Source organism: Lonchura striata, chromosome 3 (genome assembly GCF_050655825.1).
Source record: "Lonchura striata isolate lonStrDom1 chromosome 3, ASM5065582v1, whole genome shotgun sequence".
In the NCBI taxonomy this organism is placed as follows: Eukaryota; Metazoa; Chordata; class Aves; order Passeriformes; family Estrildidae; genus Lonchura; species Lonchura striata.
This window is the reverse complement of record NC_140705.1, coordinates 30,350,364-30,364,223: the sequence shown is the minus strand read 5'-3', so window position 1 is coordinate 30,364,223 and position 13,860 is coordinate 30,350,364. Positions and strand designations below refer to the sequence as shown.

General features: G+C 39.0%; 1 protein-coding gene across 5 annotated transcripts in view; it reads right to left on the bottom strand.

Moving 5' to 3' along the window:
• The window catches only part of KCNQ5 (potassium voltage-gated channel subfamily Q member 5), a 277,080-nt gene that overhangs the window by 55,593 nt on the left and 207,627 nt on the right, over window positions 1-13,860 (bottom strand). The gene's annotated exons all lie outside the window — the stretch shown is intronic.

Genomic DNA, 13,860 nt, shown 5'->3' with positions numbered 1-13,860 from the left:
TATTTTGTTGTAACTGGCTGGAAAACTTCTGCAATGTAGAAAAAAGGGATTAACTACTTCCCTCTACCAGTTCAGGAGGGCAAAGAATACAAAACATGAATAGAATATGATGCAATAGTTACATTTAAAAGAGGCAAATGTAATATTTTTACCAGGTGGTCGGTCCTTTGCCCTGTATACGTTCCCTTACTATAAAATCAGTGGGATATTTCACATACTTGTGACAGAAAAATTTGGCCAAATATGAGCTGAACTTACAGTCACCTTGCATAAGTATTTATCCCAGAAACCAAGAATTTTCAACAACTTTACCTATAATTATATCTCTAACCAGAGAGATGAACAATATTACCATATGTAGAAAGATGATGCATGCTATCGTGTTTAGTAAGTTATCCCACGGGGAGAAGCAGAACTATTTATCAGCAAAGTAAAAGTCAGGATTTGAATGATTGCCACAGTCTGAAAATTGGCTTTTTAGAGACTCTGGAGACATGCAGACTTTTGAGGTCACCTGAATTCACCCTCAAATTATATTCTCAAGCATTATTTTCTGCTTATAACCCCTCCCTCCAAAAAGCAATTTAATAGCACTCATTGAATTCTATCACCTGATGATCTCTAGCGTAATTTGGGAGAGGCAGGAAGTTGACTTCTGTACCTCCCACAAGAAACTGAGCAGACTTACACCTACAAGGCCTCAATTGTACAGAGAATAAAAGCCTGAACACCACCATCAACAACAAAAGCCCCCCAAAGCAATATGAGATAATCTGAGTTGTGAATATTCTAAAAATAATGGTGCTCAGTATCTTGGGTCCTGGCAAAATTTGCTTTCAGCTCTGTCTGAATATAGCTTTTCTTTCTGGTCAGGGATCAGATCTCTGCTCAGATGCCAGACAGGTTACGATTAATCGTCACCTACTAGTAAAAGTAATTGGCAGGATATCTTCAGGAAATTCTTGGGATGGATGATGCTGTTTGATTTTTGCAGATGTTGTTGTCATTCCAGCCAAAAGGTCTTTGTGTTTTCAAATACGTAACACCATCTGGATGGAAATCATCTTAATTGTCATTGCAGGCAAAACAAGTTGGTGATTTCGCTTCCTTTTTTAATCTTTTTGCAAGGTGCAAAACAACTTGGTATTTTTAGAAGAAGGAAAGTGAGCTGGTATTGCATATCAAGATAATTCACAGAGATAAACACAGATGAGTGTGAAAATTGACTTTTATTGCTGTTGAAAAACAGGAAGATAGTAATGTACTGTAGTGGCACATACAAGAGAAAGAAGTTCTACAAAAATATGTAATACTGTCTAGGCACTGAAATGGAATTGAAAAAAATCCAGAGGTTTATACTTCCTCTCTACTGATTTTTTTTTTTTTCTAACAGTGGAAAAACAGCTATATTAGTCATTGCCTTCCATTTTAAGGAGTCCACTAAAACTGATCTGTGCATAGAAACTTGGATTTTTCTTATAATCACCTAAGCAATACCCAGTGAAGAAATCAAATAGATGAATCACCTTGGACCTTTCTTTCCCTTTATTGTTTTTATTTGCAATATATTGGAATCATCTGAGTAAGCAAACTATTTTAATGTGAAATGAAAGTAACCTCTTGGAAATACAGACAACTTCTTTCTGGAATAAACATTATTTTTATATAATTGAAGTGGGTCTGCTTAGAAAAACAGCTCATCAATATGTAAAGATATCTTTTCTGGCAAAGAGAGAACTGGAAGCAAGTCAAAGACAATTCTTAAGAAAGCTAATCAAATACAACAAAAGTTAACTTGGTACTCCAAACAATTTCTGAACCAAAAAGAAAAGGAATATTTTTAATAAGGCAATACTGGATACTTTTTAGATGTGAAAGCTAAATATTTCCTTTTTAAATTGTGGACTAATGAAGATGAGTAACATTTTTCTTTTGTCATTTTTAAAAATGTTATAATAAAATCCTAATTCCATGCCTAATAATGGATCAACAAATGCTACTCACTACTGTGTCAGTGTATTAAAAGTATATGTACCTTGTTCCTGTGTAAAAGTAGCATATTGTTAGACCATGATGGCAAATACATCTAAATAATGTCATTTTACCTTCTGCTGTAGACAGCCAAAATATTTCTCTATGGCCTGAGAACAACAGTAACTCAACAAGTATTGAATTTTAAACTGTAGCTGTGGATGCCATTTTTTATTTAGTTCGGATAAGAATAATAGCATTCATGGGAACATTTCACCTGTGTTTGTACTGTTCAAAATTATTGTTCATGGCCCTGTTGAGTACACAATATTTCTGTGGACTGAATAAGTCTTCAGCAGACATCTTCATGCTATTAACAGCTGGCTCAATAAATCTTAAAAATCTAAGGGCCTCCTGCAAGCTAAGATTAAGTTCAATTGCAAGTCTTTCATAGATTTATACTTAATTAATCTTTTCCAATAATTGGTCTTTAACATAATTAATATGTACCTGTCAGAAGGAATAAAGCAATATTTATTAAATGCAAGTTTTATTTGACTTTAAGACAGGCTGAAAGAAACATTTAAAGCTGCGTCTTTGACCTAGTGTTCGCCAACCTGACTTTTGTTCAGCTAATGAAAAAACAAACTGTGAATAACACGTGCAGATTCTTCCCATAAATCTTCACTTATTCTGTCCAGAAACAATTTTGTGCCTTGAAAGCACAAGGTTTGTTAGTCACTTTACTATGTCTGTATGCTGCTGGATGACAGTAGACCTTAGTGAAAAAGGCTATTGCAGTGGAGAGAAAAACATCTGAAGGTTTCTGGAGGGAAAGGCAACAAGATGGATAGCCAGACACACATCCCTGAGGAGTAATGATGCTCATTACATCAGGCTGTAAGCAACCACAAAGTAATCGTTAAGATAAAAAACCAAAATAGCTACAGCATGGCAAGACTTGTGTATGGAGAAAGGGCTGAATAATTTAGGAGTGGTTAGTCAGAAGATAAATATGAGATAGAGGCATGCAAACTACTGGAAGATAAGGTCTGTTGGATGCCTCCTATTTACCTTTTCTTTTAAGAGTGAGATCAAAAGACAATTTAAATTTGATTTAAAAAATACAAGATTGAAATGTAATTGTAATTGACTTTAAAGTGTAATTGTAATTGTACAGTTCATTGCTCTGAGGTATAAAGGAATAACCAGGGAAAATTAAAGACAAGTTTGGATGTTTTCCCCTGAATTGCTGGAATTAGATTTCTCAGGGGATCCAAATTCTTGTGTGACTCAGCCACTGATTACTCCATGTGTAATTGGCTATTTTGAGTTATAGGTATTAACATCATCATTAGGGGTCTCTGGTACTAGTCAGCAAGTGGAAAGACACTGGTCAGGACTCCTGTGTGATCCAGCCCCACAGGGGCATTGCGATGTCTCACTGGATCCTTGCAGCCACAAGGGGAGGAAGCTACAGGCAGGAGCGTGCACTTTCATGGCTCTTTCATCATACTCTAAAACCTTAGGCAGGGGAAGGTGGGCAGGGGGTCTGGAAATGTTCACCTAACACATTCCCAGACTGTGGATACAGTGAAGCTGATAGAGTGGCATGGAAGTGGAAAGGCCAAAACAGTGTGGGAACAGAAACATCCATGGTGTGTAGGTGAAAATGGATGGGTGGAAACTGACAAGTAAAGATCCTGAAATGAGCAGGGAGAGAAAAACAAGTCTCTGATGACAGGAAAAACCTGTTTGTAGGTGGAGAGGGAAGAGAGCATTAAAAATCTGCTTTCAAATTCACAGGGTGGTGGGGATACAGAAGGTTTCCAGTATCTAGATGTTATCTAACACAGATGTTGAAGGCAGCAACATGGGTCCCCCAGTGCTGGCTGAAAGAGTTCCTACATTGAGTTTAATGCGCCTCCCTTCAGAGGCAAAAACCTCTACCTGCTGCCTAAAAACAGAACTTGCATTTCTAACCTATACAGCTATTTTGGATGTCTGCACAATTGGTGAGTGCCTCTTGGGACACCTTTGTTTCTGTAAATAGAGTTTATTCAGATTACATACAGAGCCAGACATCTCCAGCCACTCTTTGCCCTCAGCTGCCATCCCACCTGCAATTTGTGTGTGAGTAGCATAAGAGTACTGTGCCAGCAAGAAGGTTTATATAATTTGGAGAACACTAGTGTGGGGCATCTTACACGGCCACACTTGAGACTTCCTAGTGTAGGGGACGTGAAGAAAGAAATAGAAGCTCTGTTCAGTGGTTGTCAGAAAGGAAAAACCCCATAATCTGGTATCACTCTCCCAAACCCAACAGGGACAATCAGGAAATGAGATCTTAAATTTCATTCTGTGTGACAGCCTCTCCACTCTGCCTTGGGACATTTTCATCTGAAATTAAACAGTCTCCACTGTGAGGCTGGCAAAAGGGAGCCCAGCACTGAAGGAGCTCTGCCTTTGCTGTGGCTGCTGCCCTGGTGGTCACATACATGAATTGGGGCACCAGTACTGCACAATGCAAGGCTGAAACTGAATTGCTTCCTTTACACCATTTAGGAGCTTCCACAGGTTGATGTAAAATGGATCTGATGGTCACCTTCCTTGGATCTGTTATTGACAGCAATATCAAATATCACAAAAAGACAAAGCTCAATTTCCAGAGCTATAAGTAGAGGCTTAAGGATTAAAAAGGTAATTTTTCTTTAATGGGAAACAACAGATTATGGGCATCTGGTGCTTAAGTTCTGGAGTTGCGAGGAAATGAAAATGTGCAGAACATGCCCGAATTGCCATCTAGAAATATGCAAATATTTCAACTTGGCCCTATAAAACTTGAAATGCTGGAACTCTGTTACACAGTATAATAACAATATTGTTACATTGTGAAATCCTTCCTAACTGCTGTATTTAATAAAGCAGGTGTAAAAAGGAGGAATCAAAACCTGTATTTTTCTCTCTTATACACAAGTCTTTTCCTAATGTAGCAGTTGGAATGTAACCATTTGAGGCTTGATCATAAAAATAGAGATTTCCTGCAACTCCCACTGGACTACTGTGCCCATCAGTTGCTTCAGCAGCGCTGGTGGCAACATGCAGTTCTCTGAAGGGATGTTAAAGAATGGAAACATCTGTGGAAGCTTTGTTTCTTCAAGCTTTGTGATCTCTAATAGGCTAGTGGCAAGGCTGGATGAAGACATCTGGCAATCAATTTGATTATATTGAGTGTATCAGTGGGCAAAGCTTATGTTTAAAACTGTCAGCGTTGACAGTTAACAAATTAAAGCTGAGTAGATGCCAGAGGATTGCATGTGAAGAAATAAACACTACCTCTAAAGCAACTGAAAAAGTCTTGTTTCTAAACAACAATACAGTCAAGTAAAATGAAACTACTGTTCTTAGCCAACTGCACCAACAACCCTTTTCCTGGAGACCTCATTCACGCAGGGGTGACCTCAAGAGAAATAAACTAGTCTTCAGCAAAGAGAGCAATAAAATCACAACATTCAGCAGTTATAAGTGAGAAAATTATGAACTAAAAGAAGAAAAGAAATGGAAATATGAAATAGCAGCATGTTGCCTGCTCATATGCTGCAGGGTGAATGAAAAAAGAAATGTTATCTTTGCAAAAGAATTGGTGAAAGTGGACTTAATACAGGTAATCATGAATAAGGTAGTTTTCCACAATACAATACCTAGAGGTGTCTAGAGACTGAACATTATGAGGTATTTATTTACATATTGGATTGTAAAACATGGCAAGAGGCTTCCTACAAAAGTGGTCAATGCTCCTTGAATATCCTATTTAAGAGGGTTTTGCACAAGGTCCTTAATAACATGCTTAAGACTTTTGGTTAGCCTTGAACTGGCTAGGTAATTGGACTTAGATGATCACTGTAGCTCTCTTCCAACTGAAATATTCTTTCCTTTTCCTTTTCCTTTTCCTTTTCCTTTTCCTTTTCCTTTTCCTTTTCCTTTTCCTTTTCCTTTTCCTTTTCCTTTTCCTTTTCCTTTTCCTTTTCCTTTCCCTTTCCCTTTCCCTTTCCCTTTCCCTTTCCCTTTCCCTTTCCCTTTTCCCTCTCTTTATAATTTCTCAATATATTTCCCATAGTTGCTTTCAAATAACTCTGGAAAGATTCCTGAAGTAAATGCCAATGCAATTACTCCACTTAGACCTCTTCTAGTGTTTTCATTTGGAATGACAGGGGTAAGGCTGGGACACCATGAGAGAAAGCAGAATTTGATTGACTGATACTTGTGAGGGAGTTAATCATGGCTCAAACAATCAGATTGACAGTTATCTAATGTCTCACACTAAAGTATGAGCATTCAAATTTATGGTAACATGCTGACAAAGCACTCCTGAATAATTATGGGCATATTAGTAATATAGGATATACATTGAAAGTTTCTTTTGAAGTAAAGCAATGCTGCAAGCCAGGGGTATCACAGTCCTGTGAGAGGCTACATGAGTGCCAAGGGCATTCATAGACTGAATTTAAGTAATGGGCAGTTGCAAAATCCCAAGTATGAACACCTAGTATAATAGGATTGTTTTGGACCAATGTAAAAATATTCCTAAAGTATCAAGATTTCTTCCTGCAAAGTATAATTCACTGTTGCAAAAGCAGAACTTGTTCAAAGAAGCAATTATTCTCAGAGAGAAGCTACAGTTAAGAGCTGACCATGATCTGAAATGAGAGTTACACAGAATGTCACACCTTGAAGCAGGTGATCTGCAGCACAACATCTGGAAAGAAGCCAAGAAAGCTGAGAATTTTATTGCATATCAGCTATGTTCTCATATGTTGTTCATGTCATTAAAAAGTATAATTTTTTTTTAGATGCTGAGAGTGACAAAAATTTGAAAAAGAACTATTTTACTACTTTTGAGACTCCATACACTCAAGTAGGCAGATAAGTGGATTTGGCACAATCCTGTCTACCTCTAACTTCCACATCAGTGTTTATACTAATAACTACTTAATTTTGAATTGGCAAACTTACACATACTTATGGCATCTTGTCCATTGATATGATGGGAATTCAGCATAGTAAGGCAGGATATGAACATCAAATCAGATAAAGGCAGATTATGAAAATAAAGGTATTTGTCTAAGCAACTTAATATTCTGGGTATCTCTAGTAACAAGAAGTTTAAAGCCAGTCCCTAAAAAATGTGAGCAAAACTGAATATACAGACTTTGACTAGAAAAGTTTGACTGCTTTTTGGTCTGTCAGTTGCTTCCCTCCTTGTCATACATTTCCATGCTCATAAACAGCACTGGAATTGCTATGATACACTTTTATATTACATAATATTTTTAATAGATAAAATTTAATATCATATTATTATTATCATCATCCTTTTCTTTAACATTACCATTATCCTTATAATTATCCTTATGATTATACTACAATGTATTTTCTGAGATTCAAATATAACAGACAAATAATAATTTGAAAGACTGCTTAAATCATATACACAATCTGGGTGAGAATGGTCAGGAGCCTCATTATTTCTAAATAATATGACTGTGATATTTAACTTTAGAACATTTTCCTAACAAAAGAGAACTGAATTAGCAATTGCTAAACATTTCAGTGCAGGTACTGAGTTGTATTAGTCTTGTTCAAAATGGATAATGACTTCATGCTTAAGAAAATATCTTTTGTAGCCTTCTAATGAAAGAATTCTATTATTACAAATAAATTATTTTAAATAAAATGTCCTTGTCTTTCTATCACAACCCTGTCTCTTTAGTCTTCATGTCCCAGGTTGCCCAGTTCATGGTGGGGGCTCATCTACTCTGTCACAAACACAATAATGACATTAGTATAAGATCAAAAAACCACAGCATGAACACACCCAGGCTGCTGAATTCTGTAGCTCATACCAGAAAGAAACTTCAGGGTACCAAACTAGATTTCCTTTGAATAGCAGACATGCAACTTCTAGAAAGAGGAGATCAGAGCCTGATGTCTTTAATCCCAGCAAATGTTACCTTACCCTGCAGCAACGGTAGTAGTCAGCAAAAGTGTGAAAGGATAAGGCCCAGAGATGATATTAAACAGACGTTCTTTTTTCTACCTTTTTCTAAAAACTGCATTGCCAGAACTGTCAAACATGAAGATATGCCACTAAATATTAGTTTTAAAACCTAGATAATTTGGGACCAATCTAGCCTAAAGAGCATCTCTGTTCATGGCACAGAATTATGGCTGCTGAAATTATCTGAGGAAATTTGGATTTGAAATCTAAATACTACTACTACTACTACTATTGCTACTACTACTGCTATTATTAGCAGAGTATTTTCTGGAGTGAAGTGGGCAGAATGTGTCTGAGATGAATTAAAGTTTGGCTGTCAGAAGGTCCCCAAAAGTGAAATTTGCTGTAACCTTTTTTTCTGGGATTTATAATGAGATGTGATGTGAGATATGTCTTCTTGGTCAAGGATATACTTAATTACAGACCATCTCTGGGTTATTTAGAGTTCAAATTACACTGGAAAGGGCCTGTTTATATTGTTTATCATGAGCAGCAGATTTACCATCTGTCTGTATTTAAACTATATAATGTGTCTAAATACCAAGGTGACAGACACATAATGTGTCATTACACAAATATATTGAAATAATTCAAATTAAACATCCAGAAGATCTTGTAACACACTAGATATGGATTTGTTTATAAAGGTTTGACAAAAGTGCCACATGATGGTTCATTACCACTCTAATTAATGAAAAATACATCCAGTAATAAGCAACAGTCACTGCTATCACTTAATGCTCTGAAACAAGGTTTGCCAGCTATGAAGTTCAAGGGCCTGATTACAGATAATGGACTTAAGCTTCCTGTTGGGAATTTGCTCATTCTGCAGCCTCAACAAAATTTGAACTTTTGACATCTCCATCATGCTGTAGCTTGACTAGAGGTAAAATAGAAGCAGCTGTGGTGAAACTGCTAATGGACTAACTGAAATATATGAAATCTTTCACTCGCCTGGACCACCAGGAAGTGTAGTTGCCCTGGAGAAATGTAATATTGCTAGAAGTACACTCAAATTTAAAGTAAAATAATTCTGTAATAGGAGTTTCCACCCCCAACTTTAAATTGAATAAAGTTTATTCATTAGAGTTAGCAATGTGCCCTGGAGGCAGGAGGGCCAACCCTGTCCTGGGGGGCACCAGGCTCAGCATCTCCAGCCGGGAAAGGGAGGACATTGTCCTGCTCTGCTCTGCACTGGGGCGGCCTCACCTCGAGTGCTGGGGGCAGGTTTGGGCACCACAATGTAAGAAGACATTAAACTATTAGAGAGTGTCCAAGGAGGGCAACAAGGATGGTGAAGGGCCTTGAGGGAAAGGTGTGTGAGAAGCAACTGAGAGCACTGGGTCTGTTCAGCCTGGAGGAGACTGAGGGGAGACCTCACGGCAGTGAGAATGTCCTCGTGAGGGGAGGAGGAGGGGCAGGCACTGATCTCTTCTCTGTGGTGACCAGTGACAGGACATGGAGAGGGAATGTCCTGAAGTTGTGTTAGGGGAGTTTTAGGTTGGATATCAGGAAAAGTTTCTTTACTCAGAGGGTGGCTGGGCCCTAGAAAAGGCTCCCCAGGGAAGGGCTCACAGCTCCAAGCCCGACAGAGTTCAAGAAGTGTTTGCACAGTGCTCTCAGGCACATGGTGTGACTTTTAGGGGGGGTCCTGTGCAGGGCAAAGAGCTGGACTTTGATGATCCCTGTGGGCCAACTCAGGATAGTCTATGATTCTGTGTTACAGGGAGTGGATGCCATATATCTTCCCAGTTAGACTTGTCCTCTTTTCTTTTCAGGATCTTCAGTGAGCTAAGTCACAGTCATCAAGTTCTTCCTGGTGTGTCATCATCCCTGATCTCCAGAAGCTCCAGAGAGCAGTTAGAATATGCATTACTTGATTTGCTTCTCTTCTGAGCAACACAACACAGCAACACTGTTCTGCCGTGCTAACAGCCATGCTTCAAAGTTATATACCTGTGACATTTAAGATTTGCAGGGGTATATACATATTTAAGTACCTTACATGCCTGTAAGGATGTGTTGCTCTGACCTTTATGTTATGTACACAAGCTCATATACAATCAGAGAAAATGAGGGCTGTCAGGTAACATGGGACAAAATACAAAACAAGTTTTAATACTCCACTGTTGTTCCCATTTTTACAGAAATAAATAAGGGTACAGAATTGTCAAATAATTTGATAGATGTAATTACTAACCTGGTAGCAGTGATGCTTGATTAATTAATTTGTCAGAGTAGTGACATTGTAGGCACACTAACATAAACACAGAGCTTTGACTCTGAATAAAACTTCTCTGATTAGGTTATTAATGGAAAAAATAAAGGCTGTCTAAATGCTACCTTTGGGGTAATCTTCAAATTTGTTATTTCTAGCCCTTAGGCCACTGCCCTATGTGATTAGTGTTTAATCACAAAAAAATAATCAGGGAAAAGTTCTGCCAGAGATATATAGCATGGTTAATTAATAGTAAACAGACTAAGTCTTCTAAAATATTATTGTTCCACTATAACAATAAACGGAAAGAATAATTGAATGGATGACTAAGTAAATAATTAAAAGTAATAGGCCCAAACTGGCCATGGGATCTCTCTTAAGAAGACCTTAGCACTGATTTAATTGAGTTCCCCCTGAAGCCATCTTTTCTCTAGGATGAACATTTACAGGTCCCTCAGCCTCTCCGCACAGGGCAACTGCTCCAGCAGTGATCATTGTCATGGCTACACTGAACTCACTCCAGTTTTTTAAGGTCTTTCAGGTATGGTGTTGGAGGGGGAAGATGGAGTGCAGTATCTTGGATGTGGTCTAATGAGCAATGAGTAAAGGGAGATAATCATCTATTGACTGTGCTCTGGCTAACACAGCCACCTGACCTTTGCTGCTGCCTCATACTTTGCCATGACTGCAAAGCCAGGTGTCAGGAAAATAACTACTTAATGTAGCAAGTGATGCAAGATGACTTGGTTTTTCCTCAAAATATCAAATCTGGAAAGATGCTGAACATCAGAACATCAGAAACTCTCTTCTGGGATGCTGAAGTCCAGAAACAGACTGAAGTCAATCAACAGAAGAAGAGACATGCAGAACAGTCAATGGCAAGAAATTCAAGCTATGGGTTTAGTTTCCAGAAGCTGCAGAACAAGTTTCCTTCCCATCCAGTGCATCAGCATAAGAAGACATCCACACGCAACAGACTGTTGTCTACTAATTAATTCTGCTTGCAAATGATAGAGTTCCAAGTGGGACAGAAAAACTACTTTTAAGGCCAGTGACTGCTTACATAAAAATACATTAAATAGGAAGAGCATGTCTGTCTGAGTCCAGGACATCCCTCTGGCTGCCCTGGCTGTCTTGATACCCTGGCAGGGGTCTTGGAGACCTTGGCATGAAGTCAAAAACATCTGTGGCTTCGATTTTAGCCTGTGGAAAAAGCTGTATGAGGAATTACAAGCCACAAGGGTTTTAGTACTGTGATATTTGAACTAACACAGGCTGGAAAAGTAGAATTTTGTGGTTTTTAGAATGTAATTCAGGGGTACAAGATGGAGGAATATGGGCTTGTCCTAGCCTTCTTTTCCTTTGTCTTGTCCTCCATGTCTTGGTGTGATGGTGACACTTTTCTACTGCTTCAAGGTGGAGATTCTCAGTCTAACATGGGTGATAGGAATTGGTAATAAATTGTAAACATACTACCCATAGTTTTCAGTATATAAGGTGGGAGCCACCTGAGGCTCAGGGGCCAATGGCCATAGCTTCCTTTCTGGACAGACCTCGCCAGGTCAGAGAAAGAATGTTATAGATAAGAAGAAATAAACAACCTTGAAAACGCAATCAGACACATTCCAGACTCCTTCTTTGGCTGTGTTGGGCTAGAGAAGCAAAGACTCTTTAGGATCTCAGGGTCACCTCGACTTTCAGAACCCCAAGAGGTAATCGACACAGGTGAATTTCAGAGAAAGGAGGAAATACCATAATCAAGTGAAGTAAACCCACCCCTGCAGGGTGATATGTGCCAGAAGATCTGCTTGAACTATTTCACCCACAGTAGGAGTGTAGATGTGAGAAGTTTTAAGGAAAGCATGGAAATCTATAGAGTCCTCCTGTGAATCATAGAATTTATTTAGGTTGGAAAAGACCTTTAAGATTATTGAGTTAAACTGCAAACCCAGCACTGGTAAGTCCACCCCTGAACTATGTCCCTAAGCACCACATCTACGTCTTTTAAATATGCAGAGTTTTGTACATGGAAGAACTCCTGCATTCAGTTTTGCTGAGAATTAACACCTCAGAGTGAAGTTAATCACAGGTGTAAGACTTGCCATTGAGTGGAGACAGGAAATGGAGGAGACACAAAAGCAGAATCAAACTGCTAGTGTTTCTATACAATGGCATTTATAAGAGTAGCTGACGGAATCTGTGGTTTTTAAATGATTCCAAGATTGTAGAAAGTCTCTGTCATTCAGCCCCGCTGCCAAAGAAGAAGTTGTAATTCATCTGTGCTGGTTTTCGTTGGTTGTTTATTCTTGCTTATTTGTAACATGTTCTGTCTGACCTGTGGCAGGTCTGTGTTTCAGGACGGTGTGTGGGGCTCCGTCCCTCAATGGGATTTTACAAACATTAAATACCAGAAACTACGTGTGCTATATTTACAATAATGTCCCAATATCTGTCACCTACGTTGAACAGTGTGTCCCCAGTCTACACCAATATAAAAATGCCAACACTACAGTGAAACATGGAAGCATGAAGAAGGGAAAGGACAAGGCACAACCATCTTCCTCCATCTTGTCCCCTTTGAACCCCTTCTCTAGAATCCTAAAATTCTACTTTTGCATCTGTGCCACACTAATTATTACTTATATCAAACACTCAGAGCTTGTAATTCATCCTGTAAGATTGAAAACTCTTTTCCATGGACAGAGATCAGAGACAGTGTCTCTTGGGACTCTGTCCAGGGGGGTTCCTGACCCCCTGCCAGGGTCCCAGGCCTTCCAGGGCAGCCAGAGGTATGCCCTGGATTCCCACAAGTAGCAGAACAAAGACTCTGAGAAATCAAATGGTTCAAGAAACTTCAAAATCTTCAATGGTTTTTTTAGTAAGTTCTAAATTGCTGTAGTAAGTTAATTTTACTAAATAACAGTGGTGCTTTCTCATGATTGTGCCCTGACAAAACCTGACTACTGCTAAATTTCGAGTGGCATCATAAAATCTTGGAATAATGACAAGCCTGGTTAAGGAAGGTAGCCATGTTCTGTGATTGTGATTCCATTTTCTGCTTGGCATGGAAATCTTGGAGCAACTGTGTAACCTGGGAAGGTATGTACCCACCTCCCCTGCTGCCCAAAACAACCAAATGCCTGACCTGATACTTGCCCCTCTCCCACAGTTTCGTAAAATAGCACAGATGGATGGGGGGTTGCAACAATCTGGGGTGGCTTCCTACCTGCTCATGCAACTTTCTCCGTTGCAGGAGTGGCTTACTGGGACAAAGTGTGGATTCACCAGGGAATGAGGTGGAAGGTAAAAAATGTGCTCTACACATCAGCCCTAATCAGTATACTGGTCTGCCATGCCAAGGAACACTGTGTAACTCCTGTTTAGACCAGGATGGCATTCATCTACTGCTTACATGGAAACTCATGTGTTTCATGGCTGTAGGCACATGACTCCATGTCCTAGCTGTTGTAGAGATGTATGGAAGGACATATTTCCTGCCCAAGTTGATCCATAAGTTGTATTGAGATATAGGCAGATGAAATTAAAGGCTGGAGAGAGGAAGGAAGTTGACAGAGAAGTTGGGATATTGATAGCTTGAAGTTTCACAGTTGAT